General features: G+C 46.3%; 1 protein-coding gene across 1 annotated transcript in view; it reads right to left on the bottom strand.

Annotated features, from left to right (window-relative positions):
• Window positions 1-16,280, bottom strand: part of TSPAN7 (tetraspanin 7) — a 136,695-nt gene that overhangs the window by 30,749 nt on the left and 89,666 nt on the right. The gene's annotated exons all lie outside the window — the stretch shown is intronic.

Genomic DNA, 16,280 nt, shown 5'->3' with positions numbered 1-16,280 from the left:
GCTTGACATTTTCTGCATGCTTGCAACACAGCTCGAAATATATGGGGTCACTGCTCCTTCCCCTGGGTCCTGATGCACACACTACTTTGTGTGTGCCCTCCAAGAGTGGAGTCTCTGTTTCCCCAAGTCCTGTCGAAGTCCTGCATCAAATCCCGCTAGCCTTCAAAGTCTGATTCTCTGGGAATTCCTCCTCCCATTGCCAGACCCCCAGGTTGGGAAGCCTGATGGGAGTCTCAGAACCTTCACTCCAGTGGGTGCACTTCTGTGGTATAAGTGTTCTCCAGTCACTTATTTGGGATTTGATGTTATTATGATTGCACCCCTCCTACCATCTCATTGTGGCTTCTCCTTTGTCTTTGGACGTGGGGTATCTTTTTTGGTGAGTTCCAGTGTCTTCCTTTCGATGACTGTTCAGCAGTTGGTTGTGGTTCCGGTGCTCTCGCAAGAGGCAGTGAGACCACGTCCTTCTACTCCATCTTGAACCAATCTCTTAGTCTAAAGACTTGAAAATGTGTTAATAGACAGCAGCTTATCTGATTGTAGGATAAACCACTGACTCTGTAGCCTTTTTTTAGATTCCACATGTAAGTGATATCATATGATATTTGTCTTTCTCTCTCTGACTTCACTCAGTATGACAATCTCTAGGTCCATCCATGTTGCTGCAAATGGCATTATTTCATTCCTTTTTATAGCTCAGTAATATTCCATTGTATATATGTACCACATCTCCTTTATCCATTCCCCAGAGGCATTTTCTTGAGCCCACAAGAAAATGTGGGAGTGCACTCAGACCACAGACCTTCTGCACTCAGACCACAGACCTTCTGATTAAACTGTAGCCGCTCCTCTCGTGCCCATGAAATGCTGTGCCAGGTTTGGGTCTGACAGAATAAAGCCCACATATATTTTTTTCTTTAACTACATAATATACTGAATAGGAATCTGTGGCATCGTTAGGATAATGTGCAGACGTTCATGTAGAAAGTGGGGCTCATGAGCCATGTATTATGAAACTAAGGGAAAACAAAGATTACAGAAAATCGAATTATAGAAGCACAAGCTATCTAGAAGATGCACTCTTCCCTAAGAAGTTATATGGGATAGAAAACACAGGATCTAAAACCAGCTGAAAGGAACATGCAGAAAAAACTGTAGGCAGGAATCTCAGCTAGATAGCCATTTTAGGTGAAAGCTACAGTTCAATTATCCTAGAGGTTTACAGGTTAATTCACTCTCGGCAACTACACTGAGATATTGAGAAATGTTCTTCCCCCATTCCAGATGATTCTATAACTCAGGAAAAAAATGCCTGACACAGAAACTCTATACACATCATCAATAATTAAAATACAGGCCCTTGGAAGTTAGATTTTAAGAGGAAAAGTAGCCGACAGACTATGCTTTCAGCTCGTTCTTACAGGAGCGTGTGTGCTGAGGTGACGGCAGGGGAGAGCCAGTCTTTGCAGTGTTCTGACCTGATTTTAGAGAGATGGATAAAGCAACCAGAAGGCAGAGAAATCAGCAGCTTCCATAATCTCATGGTCTTCTCTTTAAACTTGAAGAAGTAACAGTGTGAATCTGTCATAGTTACAACTTACGATTTTATTATGAATTGTTTGTGTAAACGCTTAATGTTTTAAAATAGACTAAGAACCAGGATTTATTGGGGTTTTTCAGCGGGCTTGAGAACTCACTCCAGATGAGTGGCAGAAAGGGATTCAGCATATTTAAAAGGCAGGTGAATGGAAGAGCTCTGGGCTGGGGGCTAGAATACCAGCGTTTCAGTTGTAGTTTTGTCATTAATAAGCTGTGTGACTTTGGGCAGATCACCTAACCTTTCTGGGCTTCAGTTCCCCCTTCAGTAAGATCAGGAGGTGGAAAAACCTGATTTCCAGTGCTTCCTCCAGCAATGACATTCTGATAGAACAAATCTGAATTTCAAACTTGACATGCTTATTCCCTCTGAAATATATTTATACATGTGCCATTGGGCAAATAAGCACCGGGAAGTTTATTAGGTCCTCCCTGTGACTGACAAACTGTCAGCAGTGGGAATAGGAAAGTCAGCTCATTTCTGGACTCGAGACCACTGTTCTGCCAGCTTTCCAAGGTGACAAGTGCTTGCTGGGAAAGAGAAAGGGGGTCATGCATTGTACTTGTACCCAGACATCTAAAAATACATAAGTTCACTGGCATATCAACAAGCTTTACTTTTTATATGAAGATGACACTGTCATCTTAAGAGCAGTAAGACATATGCTTTGCGCTGTTTCTTTCTAGGCAAGTATGTTAGCCAATTCAACCCCTTTGCTCTGTCATTTTTATGTCTGTATGTGCGTGGGTGCATGTGTATATGTGCAGAAGAGGACACACATTCCATGGTGGGGAGGTTAGTGGTATTAAAAAGATTTAGGGAAGTTGAGAAGAGGAAGAGAGAGTATTGAGATGCTCTTAAATGCTGACTTCTTAAAACTGAGTTTGAGAACCAACGGGAAACCCAAAGACCATCTGGTCCAGGTTCTGTTTTCTGTTGTGTTTGAGGCAAGAAAAAGCCACAGAGGTAACAGGTTCAGAAGGCAGTTGTGGATGTAGGACTGGAGTTCGGGAGCAAGTCTGAGCTGCAGGCGAGGGCTGAGGCCAGAAGTGACAGCAAGGGAGGACCGTGTCTCAGGAAGCGGAAGCAGAGAACAGTGGGAAGGATGAGGGCTATAGCTTGAGGCAGGTGGGCACTACAATGCGGGAGGACAATGCTGGAAGACGGGAACAGTGAGGAGACACAGAACAGTGTGGACACATCTGTGAAGGTAGCAGCTAATAGAAGAAGTGGAAGACATGGAAGAAAGATAGTTTTTTCTCCTCTAAAGAGAAAACAAAGGGAAACAAAACACCAGCACAGTTCCCTGACCCCAGGTGCGCCCGTAAGCAGACATGGCACTCTTTATTTATGTACCCAGTAAAGCCTGCTGAGATTTTGCGTTTAAATATCATTTCATCCTATAGCCAATTCATAGAATTCAAGTTCCAGGAGCTAGGTCATGAGCCTGGAGTGATGTGTCACAAATGCTAGGTTCTATTTGGATTTTATCAGTGACCATATAGCCAGGGTCTGAAGTGCAGATTGTCTTACAGATCAGAGATGCTTGTGAAATATGAAAAGGGATTTGAACAGCAACATGAAAAGTCAGGAATTCCAGCTCTGGCTGTGGACTCATCAAAGGCTCTTCCTTCACTTGTGTAGTGAAGCAGCTGATCATTTCATAGGAAATGGCTGCAGGAATGTTGTCAGTCCAGCAAACAATGCTTCCTTCTCCCAGATGTCTTAAATATGCCTCCACCATCTTGAACCAGTCATGTTGCCTTAGTTCTTCATCTGTGAAATGACTGGACTGACCCCAGTGATGTCTACAGGAGTCCTTCCCAGCTAAAGTTTTACATGTTTCTTTGAGTTGCCCAGAGGTCCTCAGAGGGGCCAAGATCAAGCCCAGCTGTTAGCTAGGGTGCAGACCACACTGGTCAATAGCTTTTACCAGGGGCCAGTGCTGGCTGGGCTTTGTGCTCAGCCTGGGGGAGTCGAGCTGGGGAGTGGCTCGTGCAGGTGGCTGGCTGGAGACCAAATCACCTCTAATGTCCTAGAGGCCCAGGAAGTGATGGAAATGGATCAATATGGTGACAGTACTTTCTGAATTAAAAACTGGGTCTGAACACTGTAGAGACATCTGAAATAGGCCTATCACAGAAAATCAGGGCTGCGCAGCTGCTAAAATCATAATACAGACCACTTTATCAAAGTGACAGACCACTTGAAAAACTCAACCCCTTCAAATGCAGCCTAAGCGGCTCCACCTTATACTTAATTCCATTATTCAACAAAGGGTCACAGGAAATTTCCAAACATGTTATCAGGGCCTCTGACTATCCCACTAGGAAATGAGAGAGAATGGGCAGCCCTGAATTCGTTTCACATTTCCTGGATATTATTCTAAAAGATTCTGGACTTTAGGTCTCCTCCCTCTTAAACAAATCCCTAAAGAAAGGCCCCAGAATTAAAAAAAAAAAAAAATCCCACCATGTTTATTAGCACATTGAGAAACACTCTATATTACATCAGGGAGAAATTTTAAGGGCAGCTTTTCCTGCGCCTCTTGGCATTGCTTTTCATTTGTAAGTATCGTTGAGTTCTCCTTGAAAATGTTTGGAACGGGACTTAGGTTTTGATTTACACTGGTAGAAAGCGTCTTACTCTGACTCCTGGTCTCCAGGAATGTGTAAAACGAAGAAGTGAGCAAAGCAGAGGTTAAGACTGTCTGGATGTAGTTCACACCTCTGGTTTCACTGATGACCCAGATATTTAAATAGACGGCATAAAGGGGAACGCCTATTAGGAACTGGGGCCAGCAAAGCCACTTACAAGGAGATTTATGTACTTAGAAATCAGGATCGGCTGTAGTGGCTAAAGTGAGAGAAGCTCAATGTTTGGGGGATTCCCTCTATGGCACGCCTCTTCCGTGGAACCCCCAAGTTGAGCTCACTCATAGTTAAAAGCACTGGACCAGTTCACACACACAAAGGCGGATGAGTGGCCGGAGCCCCAAGCCTTAGCCTCCCTAACAGGGGCTGACTAACTGAAGGAAGAGCTGTGGGGAGAAGCCACTTCCCTTACTTCCATTCCTCAGATGACCTGAGACTGGATCAGCGCTCTGAAAAGATGGATCAAATTCCACGCTAATGGGCTTCCCTGGTGGTGCAGTGGTTGAGAGTCCGCCTGCAGATGCAGGGGACACGGGTTCGTGCCCCGGTCCGGGAAGATCCCACATGCCGCGGAGCGGCTGGGCCCGTGAGCCATGGCCGCTGGGCCTGCGCGTCCGGAGCCTGTGCTCCGCAACGGGATAGGCCACAACAGTGAGAGGCCCGCGTACCACAAAAAAAAAAAAAAAAAATCCACGTTAATAAGAAAAGATATTTTAAGAGAAGTTCAAGTCAGGGTAAGCTTATAAACAAGAGGTACAACTCTATTACTGATGCATGTTGACAGACAGTCTGTGCTGACCACGCGTTTATCTTGCCCTGTATTGTTAACTGTGTGTCCATCAAGATTTGAAGGGTCTTGTGGGAGGAAATAAGGTCCTTTACTTCCTTTGTCTCCACCAAAGCCTCACCCACATCCTGTGCCTGATTTTCCCAGGCAACATGTCATTCAGACATTGTGTCCTGACGCCCGTTTAAGTAGAATCAGCGCTTGTCTGACTATGAGCCCCAATTTTTAATTTGAAAGCCAGTCACTGTGCCTAGGGTGAGCACACAGTGGGAGCTCAGTAGACGCACGATGGACCTCAGTGGTGATCGCTTCTTTAAAGCCAGCTCCCTTACAGTGGCCGTGGCCTTGGGAGTTACTGCATGGGAATGAACCTGGATGAACCAGTCCTAACAATGACTCCATAAACATGACCTGGAATGCCAATCTGACAGAGCAGCACATGTCTCTCAGGATTATGTTGTTGAACAGATTTAGCTCTGGGAGTTCCATTATTTTCAAAAGGGAAAACGTTCTTTGCACAATTTCTGTATGGGATCATCATCTTCAAAACACCTACATATATACATATACCTTATACATACATGTGTAAAGGAAACAGAAGCTGGAACTCAGACGGTGAAGAAATCCCTGAAAGCCGGTGCTCTGTCTGGCTACGTGTTGATGGGGGATGAGGGGGTGGGGTGTTTGGAGGAACTCATGCCTCTTTGCAGGTGAAATTGGAGCTGATAAGACATCATGCCAGAGGACCTATTATTAAATGAGTAAAAAAATAATCTGTGGAAGAAACGTGCATGCAGTATTTGATAACAAGATTCTTACATGAACAGTGAGATGGTGTTGCCCTTTCAGTGGTCCTAACTTTCTCCTGAGACGATTTATGGGGGGAAAAAACCCACTTCTATTAGCGATTCAATTAACTTTCAACATTCAAATATCTACACTGCACACATATGTGATACTGCCACCAAATAAGAAACACAGGGAAACTTCGGAAGTCTAATATTGGCAGGGTATTGTGGGGGAAAACATTAACTTTAGGTAACACATGTTCTTGGCCAAATAAACAAAAACAAAAGTCATTTCAGAAAAGCACAAAGAAGACACTTTGCCATCTCTACCACTATTACTCAGGCTAAGCCGCCATCTTTGTCATCTCTCTCTGCCTCCACCTTTGACCCCATGCTCTCTTCTCAACCCAGCAGTCAGGGCGATCTGTTCAAACATATGTCCAATAATAGTACTCCTTTGCTCAAAACTCTTCCACACACTCCCTCTTTCAGACCAAAGCCAATGTTCTCGCGCTGGCCTGCAAGGCCCTACTTGACCTGCATCCCTTGCTAGTTCCTCTCATGGGCCCTCCACTGGCTCCCCTCGTGCTTACCAGGCTCCAGCTTCACAGGCCTCTTTGCAGCCCCGCAACCACTCTTGGCCTGGTTTCTGCCTCAGGGACTTTGCACTTGCTCTTCCCTCTGCCCGGACTTCAAAGATCTCTCATTTCTTCAAGTCTCTGCTCCTCCATGGGCCCTTCCCTGACGACCCTCTTTAAAACTTGAACCCTGCCCCTCCAGCATTCCTTACTCCCTCCCTTCCCTGCTTTATTTTCCTCCACTGCACTTATCACCTTCGAACACTATTTAATTTACTTTCCTTTTTTTTTGGCTGCAACACGTGGCATGCGGGATCTTAGTTCCCTGACCAGGGATCAAACCCATGTCCCCCTGCAGTGGAAGCATGGAGTCTTAACTGTTGGACCTCCAGGGAAGTCCCTTAATTTACTTTCTTAGTCTGTCTCCCCAAAATGAATGTGAACTCTGCGAGGTGGAGAATTGGGCCTGTTTTACTGATGTAGCCCCAGAGCCAAGACAAATGCCCACTCATAGTAGATGCTCCGTAAATAGTCGTTAAGTGACTGAGGACCAGATGACCGGCAGGTGAGCAAGGGTGAGCTTCAGAGGCCATGAGATCCATCAGCACCAGCGCTGCACTAAGGAAGCCAAATGGTGGACCTGACTCTTACAAGGCCCAGGCAGTTGCACGGAGATAAAAACCTAGTCTTTGGCCAATTGGCTTCTTATCCAGCACATTGCTTCATAAAGTGTCTGCTTCTGACCACAAGGGGGACTAAATGCGAAAGGATGGAATAGTTCCGTCTAATCCATCACCGCTAATGGAAACGTAATTCGAAGCTCTAACATCCTGTAACTGCATGAGGTCTATAATTGATGGTTAGGAGTTGAGAGAATGAGCAGTGCTTATACCAGCAAGATTTTTCTCTCTTTTAAAAAATGTACTACGGCAGGGGGCGGGGGCAGGGGGCACTTACTATGTGCTAGGCACGATGCTAAGTGCTTTAATGCTTTGTCTAGCTCTATCCTCCTAATCAGCCTACGAAACTTGCCTGAGGTCATCACCACTAAGCGGCAGAAGAGGTACTCAAGGCCCTAGCCCTCAACCACCGCCTTGGTTTCTGGCATGGACGCAAGCTGGATTTCTCAACCCTGAGAAGCTGGCTGCCACAATTAAAAACTAAAATCTGCAGGCATGGTCTCTAATTTATTTATCTAAAAATGCTATCCATTATTTCTCCCGATTCCAGCAGGAAAATCTATAGACATGGACACATGTTCCGCTCCAGGCAACAGCTTGATACTTTAAGAACCAGGAATGAGAATAAATATTCCGATGTATATATTGGGATGGGCCAGAAGTGTTAACTATCACAAACGTCCGACACAAGTCTACAAGAGGACCAATCTGAAGAATCAGTAAAGCCTGACGTGCAAACAGAAAACTGTAGCATGTTCTGGGGAAAGTTTAGGCAACTAAGGAACTCTGGGTTTGGCCCTGAGAAGAGGGATGAGAGGCCATGGCTGATATATATGAGGAGAACCCACTCTGAAGCTGTGGAGTCATCTGACTTTTAAAGTAGGTCTGACCCAAAGCAATGGGCTGAGTCACCAGCTGAGGCAGTGGCATCGTATCTGCCTGCCCCACAGCTCAGAAGGGGGATGCGATCAGTCCTTCGCCAACTAAGGGCACAGTCCGGAAACACAGTTAACTGTGCGTACGGGCCTGTGGTAAACGGCATTTGCTGAGCAGTACTGGGCTCTCTATATGCTTTGTCACATTTATTCTTCATCTGTTTTGCAGATGAAAAACAGGCTTTGAAAACTGAGGCTTTGAAAGGTTCAGCAACGTGCTCAAAGCCACAAAGCTAATAAATGGTACAGCCCGGAGATAAATTCATCTCTGTCCTACCCCAAGGCCATTTCCCCACCATCATGATCTCTGCTTCCTGTGGCAGTGTGAGCAAGGTGGGGCAGCTCTTGGAGCTGGGGTCCTCTTTGCCCAATATTACGCAGTCCCTGGCCCTCCCCCCTCTCCCCTACTGGGCACGCTCCAGTGGGTGAATGGGGTCGCACTCCAGAAGATTATTGATACACCACTGGTGTGGAACTCAGAATGCATTTTCTTTTGGAAACAGTGTTAGACGTGGTGCCTGTGTTTCTAGGCCAGTCCTCAAAGGTCTATATTTAAGCCAGTGATGGGGAAAGTTATAGGGAAACAGACTGTTGTCTTGATACAAGGAAGAACTTTCTAATAGTAGGCGTTGCCTAAAATGAACGTGTGACAACAGAGGGTAAGCAGCTTTCTGGGCATTCCCGCAGGGTCTCTGGAGGCAAGCATGAGGCAGAAGTCCTACGGATGGGAAGCCAGCAGGAAAGGCAGAATTGCCTGAAAAGTCATTCTGAGCCTGACTAGTACCCTGGAAGCCACGTGCTTTTCCCGGCCAATTATCTCTCTGGATTTTCATACATGAATGAATAGGACCCTTAGGAATGCAGAAACCAGTGCAACCATTTTCCCAGACTCCAAGCAACATTTCCTTTGATCTCCAAAAGGAAATGCTAGGTCACATAATTTTGTCACACGAAGAGCAAGAGAAATACTTGCTCAGTGAAATGACGTCACAATTAAAATGAGCTGTGTTCTTTTTTTTTGCGGTACGCGGGCCTCTCACTGTTGTGGCCTCTCCCGTTGCGGAGCACAGGCTTCGGACGCGCAGGCTCAGCGGCCATGGCTCACGGGCCCAGCCGCTCCGCGGTATGTAGGATCTTCCCGGACCGGGGCACGAACCAACGTCCCCTGCATCGGCAGGCGGACTCTCAACCAGTGCGCCACCAGGGAAGCCCGAGCTGTGTTCTTTAAAAGGAGGAAATGGCACTTGAAGGAATGTTTGCTCTATCGTTCTAATCCCTCCATTTTCCCCAGGCAAATGCGTACACTCTCCACCATTTCTCAGCTAGACTCAGAAAGGTGGGCTGGCTTTCAGCATCAGTGAACGTGGTTAAAGATAAACGTACAGGGCTTCCCTGGTGGCGCAGTGGTTAAGAATCCGCCTGCCAATGCAGGGGACACAGGTTCGAGCCCTGGTCCGGGAAGATTCCACATGCTGCGGAGCCACGAAGCCCGTGCGCCACAACTACTGAGCCTGCGCTCTAGAGCCCGTGAGCCACAACTACTGAGCCCACGTGCCACAACTACTGAAGCCCGTGCACCTAGAGCCCGTGCTGCGCAACAAGAGAAGCCACTGCAATGAGAAGCCCGTGCACCGCAACAAAGAGTAGCCCCCGCTCGCCGCAACTAGAGAAAGCCCGCGTGCAACAACGAAGACCCAATGCAGCCAAAAGAAGTAAATTAATTAATTTTTTAAAAATGCTTAAAAGGGGCTTCCCTGGTGGCGCAGTGGTTGAGAGTCCGGCTGCCGATGCAGGGGACGCGGGTTCGTGCCCCGGTCCGGGAAGATCCCACATGCTGCGGAGCGGCTGGGCCCGTGAGCCATGGCCGCTGAGCTTGCGCGTCTGGAGCCTGTGCTCCGCAACGGGAGAGGCCACAACAGTGAGAGGCCCGCGTACCGCAAAAAAAAAAAAACTGACATACATTGAAACTAAAAAAAGAGTCTAATAAGGTGCTATTAGTAACGGTATACTACACCAGAAATCAGTTCTAAAACAAGTACATAGCTCCTCAGGAGAACTGTGCGATTAGGACTTGGTTATGGAGACAAATACAGCTCCACTTTTTACCCCCAGGGTGACACAGCTGTCACAGCTGAGCTCGCCCCTGCATGGCGCACGCTGCTTCTATCTGCTCGGCCCCCCTGCCCCATTGCTGTCCAGCCAGGTCCTACGTGCCCTTCAAACACAACTGAATTGCCCTTTCCACCAAGAGGCCTTCCCTGGCGCTCCAAGACAGTAATCATTTCCTTAACGTGCTTCGGATTTGCCACCTATGTCTTATGAATGGCATTTTAACTCGCACCCTAAGCCTTGTGAACACCTTACTGCATCCCCGGGGACCCCCTCCCGCTGAAGGGGAGGGGCTGTGAGCAGGCCAGCTGGTCAGCCTCACTGTAAACACTATGGACTGTGCAGCACCGGCTATTCTGCTGGCGACCGAGCCACTGGCTCTTGAGGGAGCCCCGTTTCTAGCCCAACCATAGATGAGTCCCTCGTGGGACTCTGTTATTAGCTGTATGAATCCCACGGCATCTAGCGCTTGCTTTTGATGACTAAACACGATCAGAGAGAGAGTGCTTTGATAGCATGCGCCTCATGGAGGACACATCAACAGGCACCCGACCTTGGCCCCTGAGGTTGCTGAGCGGGCCTGGGATGGGCGACATGGGTGGGGGAGCTTGACAGACTGGAGACACACCAACAATCAGGTGTGGCACCTGCATTAAAGGCTGTTGCATTGCTTCCATGTTGTGCTTAGAAACAAATACGACTGCTGTGGGCTCTGGCAAATTAGAAGTTCAGAAAAGTACAACTTGGTCACCAGGCACCTCCAACTCAGGGGCCACTAATGTAAGTCCCCTCCTTCCCTGACAGTCACCATCTACTTATTTTTAAAAATAGTCTTCCCAGCAAAAAGCAGAAATTCTTCCCCACTGACGACAGCATTGGCGGAAAGTGACTGCAAGGAACGTGAAGGGGCCAGACGAGCCGAGCCCCCCTGTATTCCACACAAGCTAATGACCAAGAACATGCTTTCCTGGGCACGGGGGAAGCCGCCAGACCTTCTCATATGTTGGCACTCCACGGCAAGAGCCATCGAAGTCCTGGCACACACTGTGAGTGACTGACTTGCTGCCAGGGTGGACCCAGCAGGCGCCACGGGTACACTCTGATCTCTGAAATCAACGGCTATCGTTATTCTCGCTAAACTCTTCTTCCAGCTCATTTGGTCTTGGGTTGTTCAACCAGAAAGTATTGCGACCCTGGACTGCGTGGCTGCAGGGAAGAGCCATATCAGCCACCTGGAGCCAAAGGGGGGTTTCCTGAGGGCCATGGGCACCTGGCAGGGGGCAGCACAAGTAGCTGGCAGCTCCAGGGACAGGTGTCGGGGGGGCACCCTTTCCCTCCCCTAGAAGCAAGGGCTCTGGGATGTGCCTCCCTTGCACACTTGCCGCAGTCTGGATCTCTCTACACAGTGACAAAAGCCCCCCATGAGAGCACCTGCCAATTCAAACATCCAACAGAGGCTGACGGACAGCCTTGGACGCTGACTTCAAATTCGCGGAGGAGAGGATCCGACGGGGGCCCATGTCAGGTCAGGTGACCTCTCTGATACAATCGGCTGTGATGGGGGAAGTACCAAGTCCCTATGCCTCATCTTATCCACAAGAGCTAGGAGAACAGCTCAGAAAAAGCTGTAAGCAGGGCCACGCGCTGATCGGCTCGGCCCTCCCTTTCCTCCTGGAACAAAGGAGAGGGGCTGTGAAGCGGGCTACCTGCTCAGCCTCACTTTAACCACTCTATAGTCTGTGCAGCACCAGAACATTCTGGGGGAAGACCAAGTCCCTGCCTCTTGAGAGCACCGTCACCAATACAAGCCTTTGTCCAGAAGAGGCCCTGGGGGAACCCCAGGTGGGCGGCCAGACCCAGCTTACAGGAGCCGAAGTCCTGGCCCCCTAACTGGGGCGCCTGGGGGGCAGGGTGAGGCACTGGCAACTCCCAGGAGGTCAGATCCTTCCCTCAGCTCCTCCCCCAAAATGCGGCTCAGGCCCTTGAACACATCTGAGGCCCTGCACCAAGCAACCTCAAATAAATGAACACGCTCCACACTGTGCCTTTGGCCACATCGGGTTAAACACCAGCCCTCTTCTGACTTGCCAGCTCAGCGGACAGTGGCTTCTACTACTGCAGCAGGGATGCCACCGACACGAGGATGAGGGCTTGGGAGAGAAATGGGTAAACTATGGACAATACAGTACAGGAAGAGGTGTCCCACCGTGTCACAATCTGTTAACCATTTGTGGAGGGGCAAGAGCCTGAGGACCACGTACATATGAAACAAACACCTTCCAAAATGCTAGAGGGTATTAATTTTTTAAAATTTAATGATACAGTAAAAAAATTTAATGATATAGTCTCTTTTTTCCTTTATAGGTAGTTGGGCACTTGTTTATTCCGGCCCTTGTGGCCATTTTGGGGGTGACGGGGGTGTAGGCCACAAGAGCCCACAGGGACAGGGGTCTCGTGCCCTCTGTGGCTGCTGCCTGAGTGTCCCGGGAGGGTCAGGGCAAGGACTCAGGGAGCCCCTGGGTTCTGCCCGTGATGCAGTCTGGGCGCTGTTCTGGAAGGGTTGGCTTCCGCTGCTCCAGGGGTCTAAGAAGGGGGGGATAATATAGTTTAAAAAAAAAGGCAAACAGGTCTGGGATTGCACCAGGGGCCCTTGTTACACCACAGGGATAACATAATATTGGCATCTGTTGATTCTTCAGTCATTTAAATTTCAGGAGCCTACAAAATGGATTAAAGACCTAAATGTAAGGCCAGACACTATCAAACTCTTAGAGGAAAACATAGGCAGAACACTCTATGACATAAAGCACAGCAAGATCCTTTCTGACCCACCTCCTAGAGAAATGGAAATAAAAACAAAAATAAACAAATGGGACCTAATGAAACTTCAAAGCTTTTGCACAGCAAAGGAAACCATAAACAAGACCAAAAGACAACCCTCAGAATGGGAGAAAATATTTGCAAATGAAGCAACTGACAAAGGATTAATCTCCAAGATTTACAAGCAGCTCATGCAGCTCAATAACAAAAAAAACAAACAACCCAATCCAAAAATGGGCAGAAGACCTAAATAGACATTTCTCCAAAGAAGATATACAGATTGCCAACAAACACATGAAAGAATGCTCAACATCATTAATCATTAGAGGAATGCAAATCAAAACTACAATGAGATATCATCTCACACCAGTCAGAATGGCCATCATCAAAAAATCTAGAAACAATAAACACTGGGGAGGGTGTGGAGAAAAGGGAACCCTCTTGCACTGTTGGTGGGAATGTGAATTGGTACAGCCACTGTGGAGAACAGTATGGAGGTTCCTTAAAAAACTACAAATAGAACTACCATATGACCCAGCAATCCCACTACTGGGCATATACCCTGAGCAAACCATAATTCAAAAAGAGTCATGTACCAAAATGTTCATTGCAGCTCTATTTACAATAGCCCGGAGATGGAAACAACCTAAGTGTCCATCATCGGATGAATGGATAAAGAAGATGTGGCACATATATACAATGGAATATTACTCAGCCATAAAAAGAAACGAAATTGAGCTATTTGTAATGAGGTGGATAGACCTAGAGTCTGTCATACAGAGTGAAGTAAGTCAGAAAGAGAGAGACAAGTACCATATGCTATCCCATATATATGGAATTTAAGAAAAAAAAAATGTCATGAAGAACCTAGGGGTAAAACAGGAATAAAGACACAGACCTACTAGAGAATGGACTTGAGGATATAGGGAGGGGGAAGTGTAAGCTGGCATGAAGTGAGAGAGAGGCATGGACATATATACACTACCAAACGTAAGGTAGATAGCTAGCGGGAAGCAGCCACATAGCACAGGGAGATCAGCTCGGTGCTTTGTGACCACCTGGAAGGGTGGGATAGGGAGGGTGGGAGGGAGGGAGACGCAAGAGGGAAGAGATATGGGAACATATGTATATATATAACTGATTCATTTTGTTGTAAAGCAAAAACGAACACACCATTGTAAAGCAATTATACTCCAATAAAGATGTTAAAAAAAATGACAATGATGAGGACAAAAAAAAAAAAATTTCAGGAGCCTAAAATAACCTACAGTGATAGTTATCATAAGAGTGATTACCCGCGGAGGGGATAATGGATGACAGGCTGACAGGAGGAGGCACAAGGGGGTGATGGAGATGATCTTTATCTGGATTGAGGTGTGTTTTGAGAGAGAACCGGAAAACAAGCAGAAAAAGAATGAGTGAAGAAATGTTATTATATAATCATTAGAGACAGCAAGAGGAAGAAAATGGCTCTTGGATTTTATATAACAAGTAACATTAAAATATCATCTCACATCTGTAATGTGCTTTATAGTTTATAAAGTATTTTCAATCAGAAAATTCCATTTAATACTCACAATAACCCCGTGAAGTCCACACAATCCACATGCGCGTTTGCAAGATGAAGAAGCAGGTTCAGAGAATATTAAATGTTAACCGAAGGCCCGCGTTCTGTAAGTGACCAAGACAGAAATAAAAGCTAATGCCCTGGCTCACGGGCCAAGTCCTTTGGATTATACCACGTTAGGAACTTTGACAAACTAGCTTGCCTGATACTTAGTTTAATTCATTTTATTTTGTGTATCCGACTTGTGCCTGACCCGCTTCTCCAAACTTTAAGCGCCCCTGAAAAGTGAGTTTATTAACATCACCCAAATGTACAGGAATCAAGGTTGACAATCTGCCGCAAACCTCAGGACTCCATCTGAGCCTGAAATCCAGTGTCTAGGGCTCTTCAGTAATCAAACCCTGAGAATAAAGACCCCAAATTAAAGGGTTAAAAGAAAACCTATTCAGTGAACACGCTACAGTTATGTCACTTCACAGACTGTGGTTTTGATCTGCCTTGAAACGTTATGTGTCTACCTTGTCATTTTTCTTTTGTCATTCCTCATAATTTTTTTTTCTCCTTTTTTTATATTGAAGTGTAGTCCATTTACAATATCATGTTAGTTTCAGGTGTACAGTACAGTGATTCAGTTATACGTATGTATGTATGTATATATATTTTATATATATATATATATATATATATATATATTCCTTTTCAGATTCTTTTCCCTTGTAGGTCATTACAAAATATCGAGTAGAGTTCCCTGTGCTACACAGTAGGTCCCTGTCGGTTATCTATTTTATATAGTGTGTATATGTCAATCCCAATGTCTTGTCATCTTAATAGCATGAAAGCAGTGGAGGTCAGGAACTGAACCACTGTGTTTTACATTTCCAGTAGCCCCCAGTATGGTGCCCTACTTACATCACCCATTGAAGCAATGCTTGTTTTCTCAGTAGATTTGGTACCTTCTGGGATTTAATAGTGTTAAAAACAGAATCCTGTGACGCAAAATTCTGTATCACAGAAATGTACTTCAGTAAAACTCAGGACAAATTTACTATGATGGTTTGTGGATTGACTGCATGTGTTCTATCCCTTTCATCCAAGTGGGGGAATAATTTATACAGCGTAACCAAAGGTCCCTAGCTAGCAAAATCAACCTGTCGAAACTCTTATGTTAAGAACAGCAGTGAGGATAATTTTTCAAATGTTTGCATTTCCAACTGAGTGTCATTAGAAGAAAATCTCTAGTCAGGACAGCCCTTTCCAAACTTTGATGCCTATCTTCTCCCCTGGAGCACCCTTAACTCTCTCCGAAGGTCAGATGGCTCTCAGGCTGAGTTATTTTTAAGATACACATCAGTGCTGTTCTTTCTAACTGGGGCGCAGGGGAATGTCAGTGACCTCAGTGAAGGACTCTAAGCTGCGACAACCTGCTCTCCCATGGGTACCCATCTCTAGCAACCTGAAGATACATATATCCCAGACGTAAAGATGAAAGCAATGTGCGTGCCTGATCTCTCTCTGAAAGGTGGAATTTTAAAAATCAAGTAACACCCCAAATCGCTTCCATGCAATTTTTAAAATTTAGGGACATTTCACTTCACAGAAATGTATACAATTACAGCATATAAATCACATCATTATGTGTTCGAACTGTGAAGCCACTGGAGCTTCTTACCTTTTAAACTTATACTCCTTTTGGCAGGCACAGAAAAGCTCATGCCCTTCTTTAAGACGATCTGGAATTTCAAAAACTCTTCCAAGCAATGGTAGG

This window comes from Aethalodelphis obliquidens, unplaced genomic scaffold (genome assembly GCF_003676395.1).
Source record: "Aethalodelphis obliquidens isolate GAN/ISIS:26980383/991018 unplaced genomic scaffold, ASM367639v1 scaffold71, whole genome shotgun sequence".
In the NCBI taxonomy this organism is placed as follows: domain Eukaryota; kingdom Metazoa; phylum Chordata; class Mammalia; order Artiodactyla; family Delphinidae; genus Aethalodelphis; species Aethalodelphis obliquidens.
The sequence above is the reverse complement of the archived record's forward strand: the minus strand, read 5'-3'. Positions and strand labels throughout refer to the sequence as shown.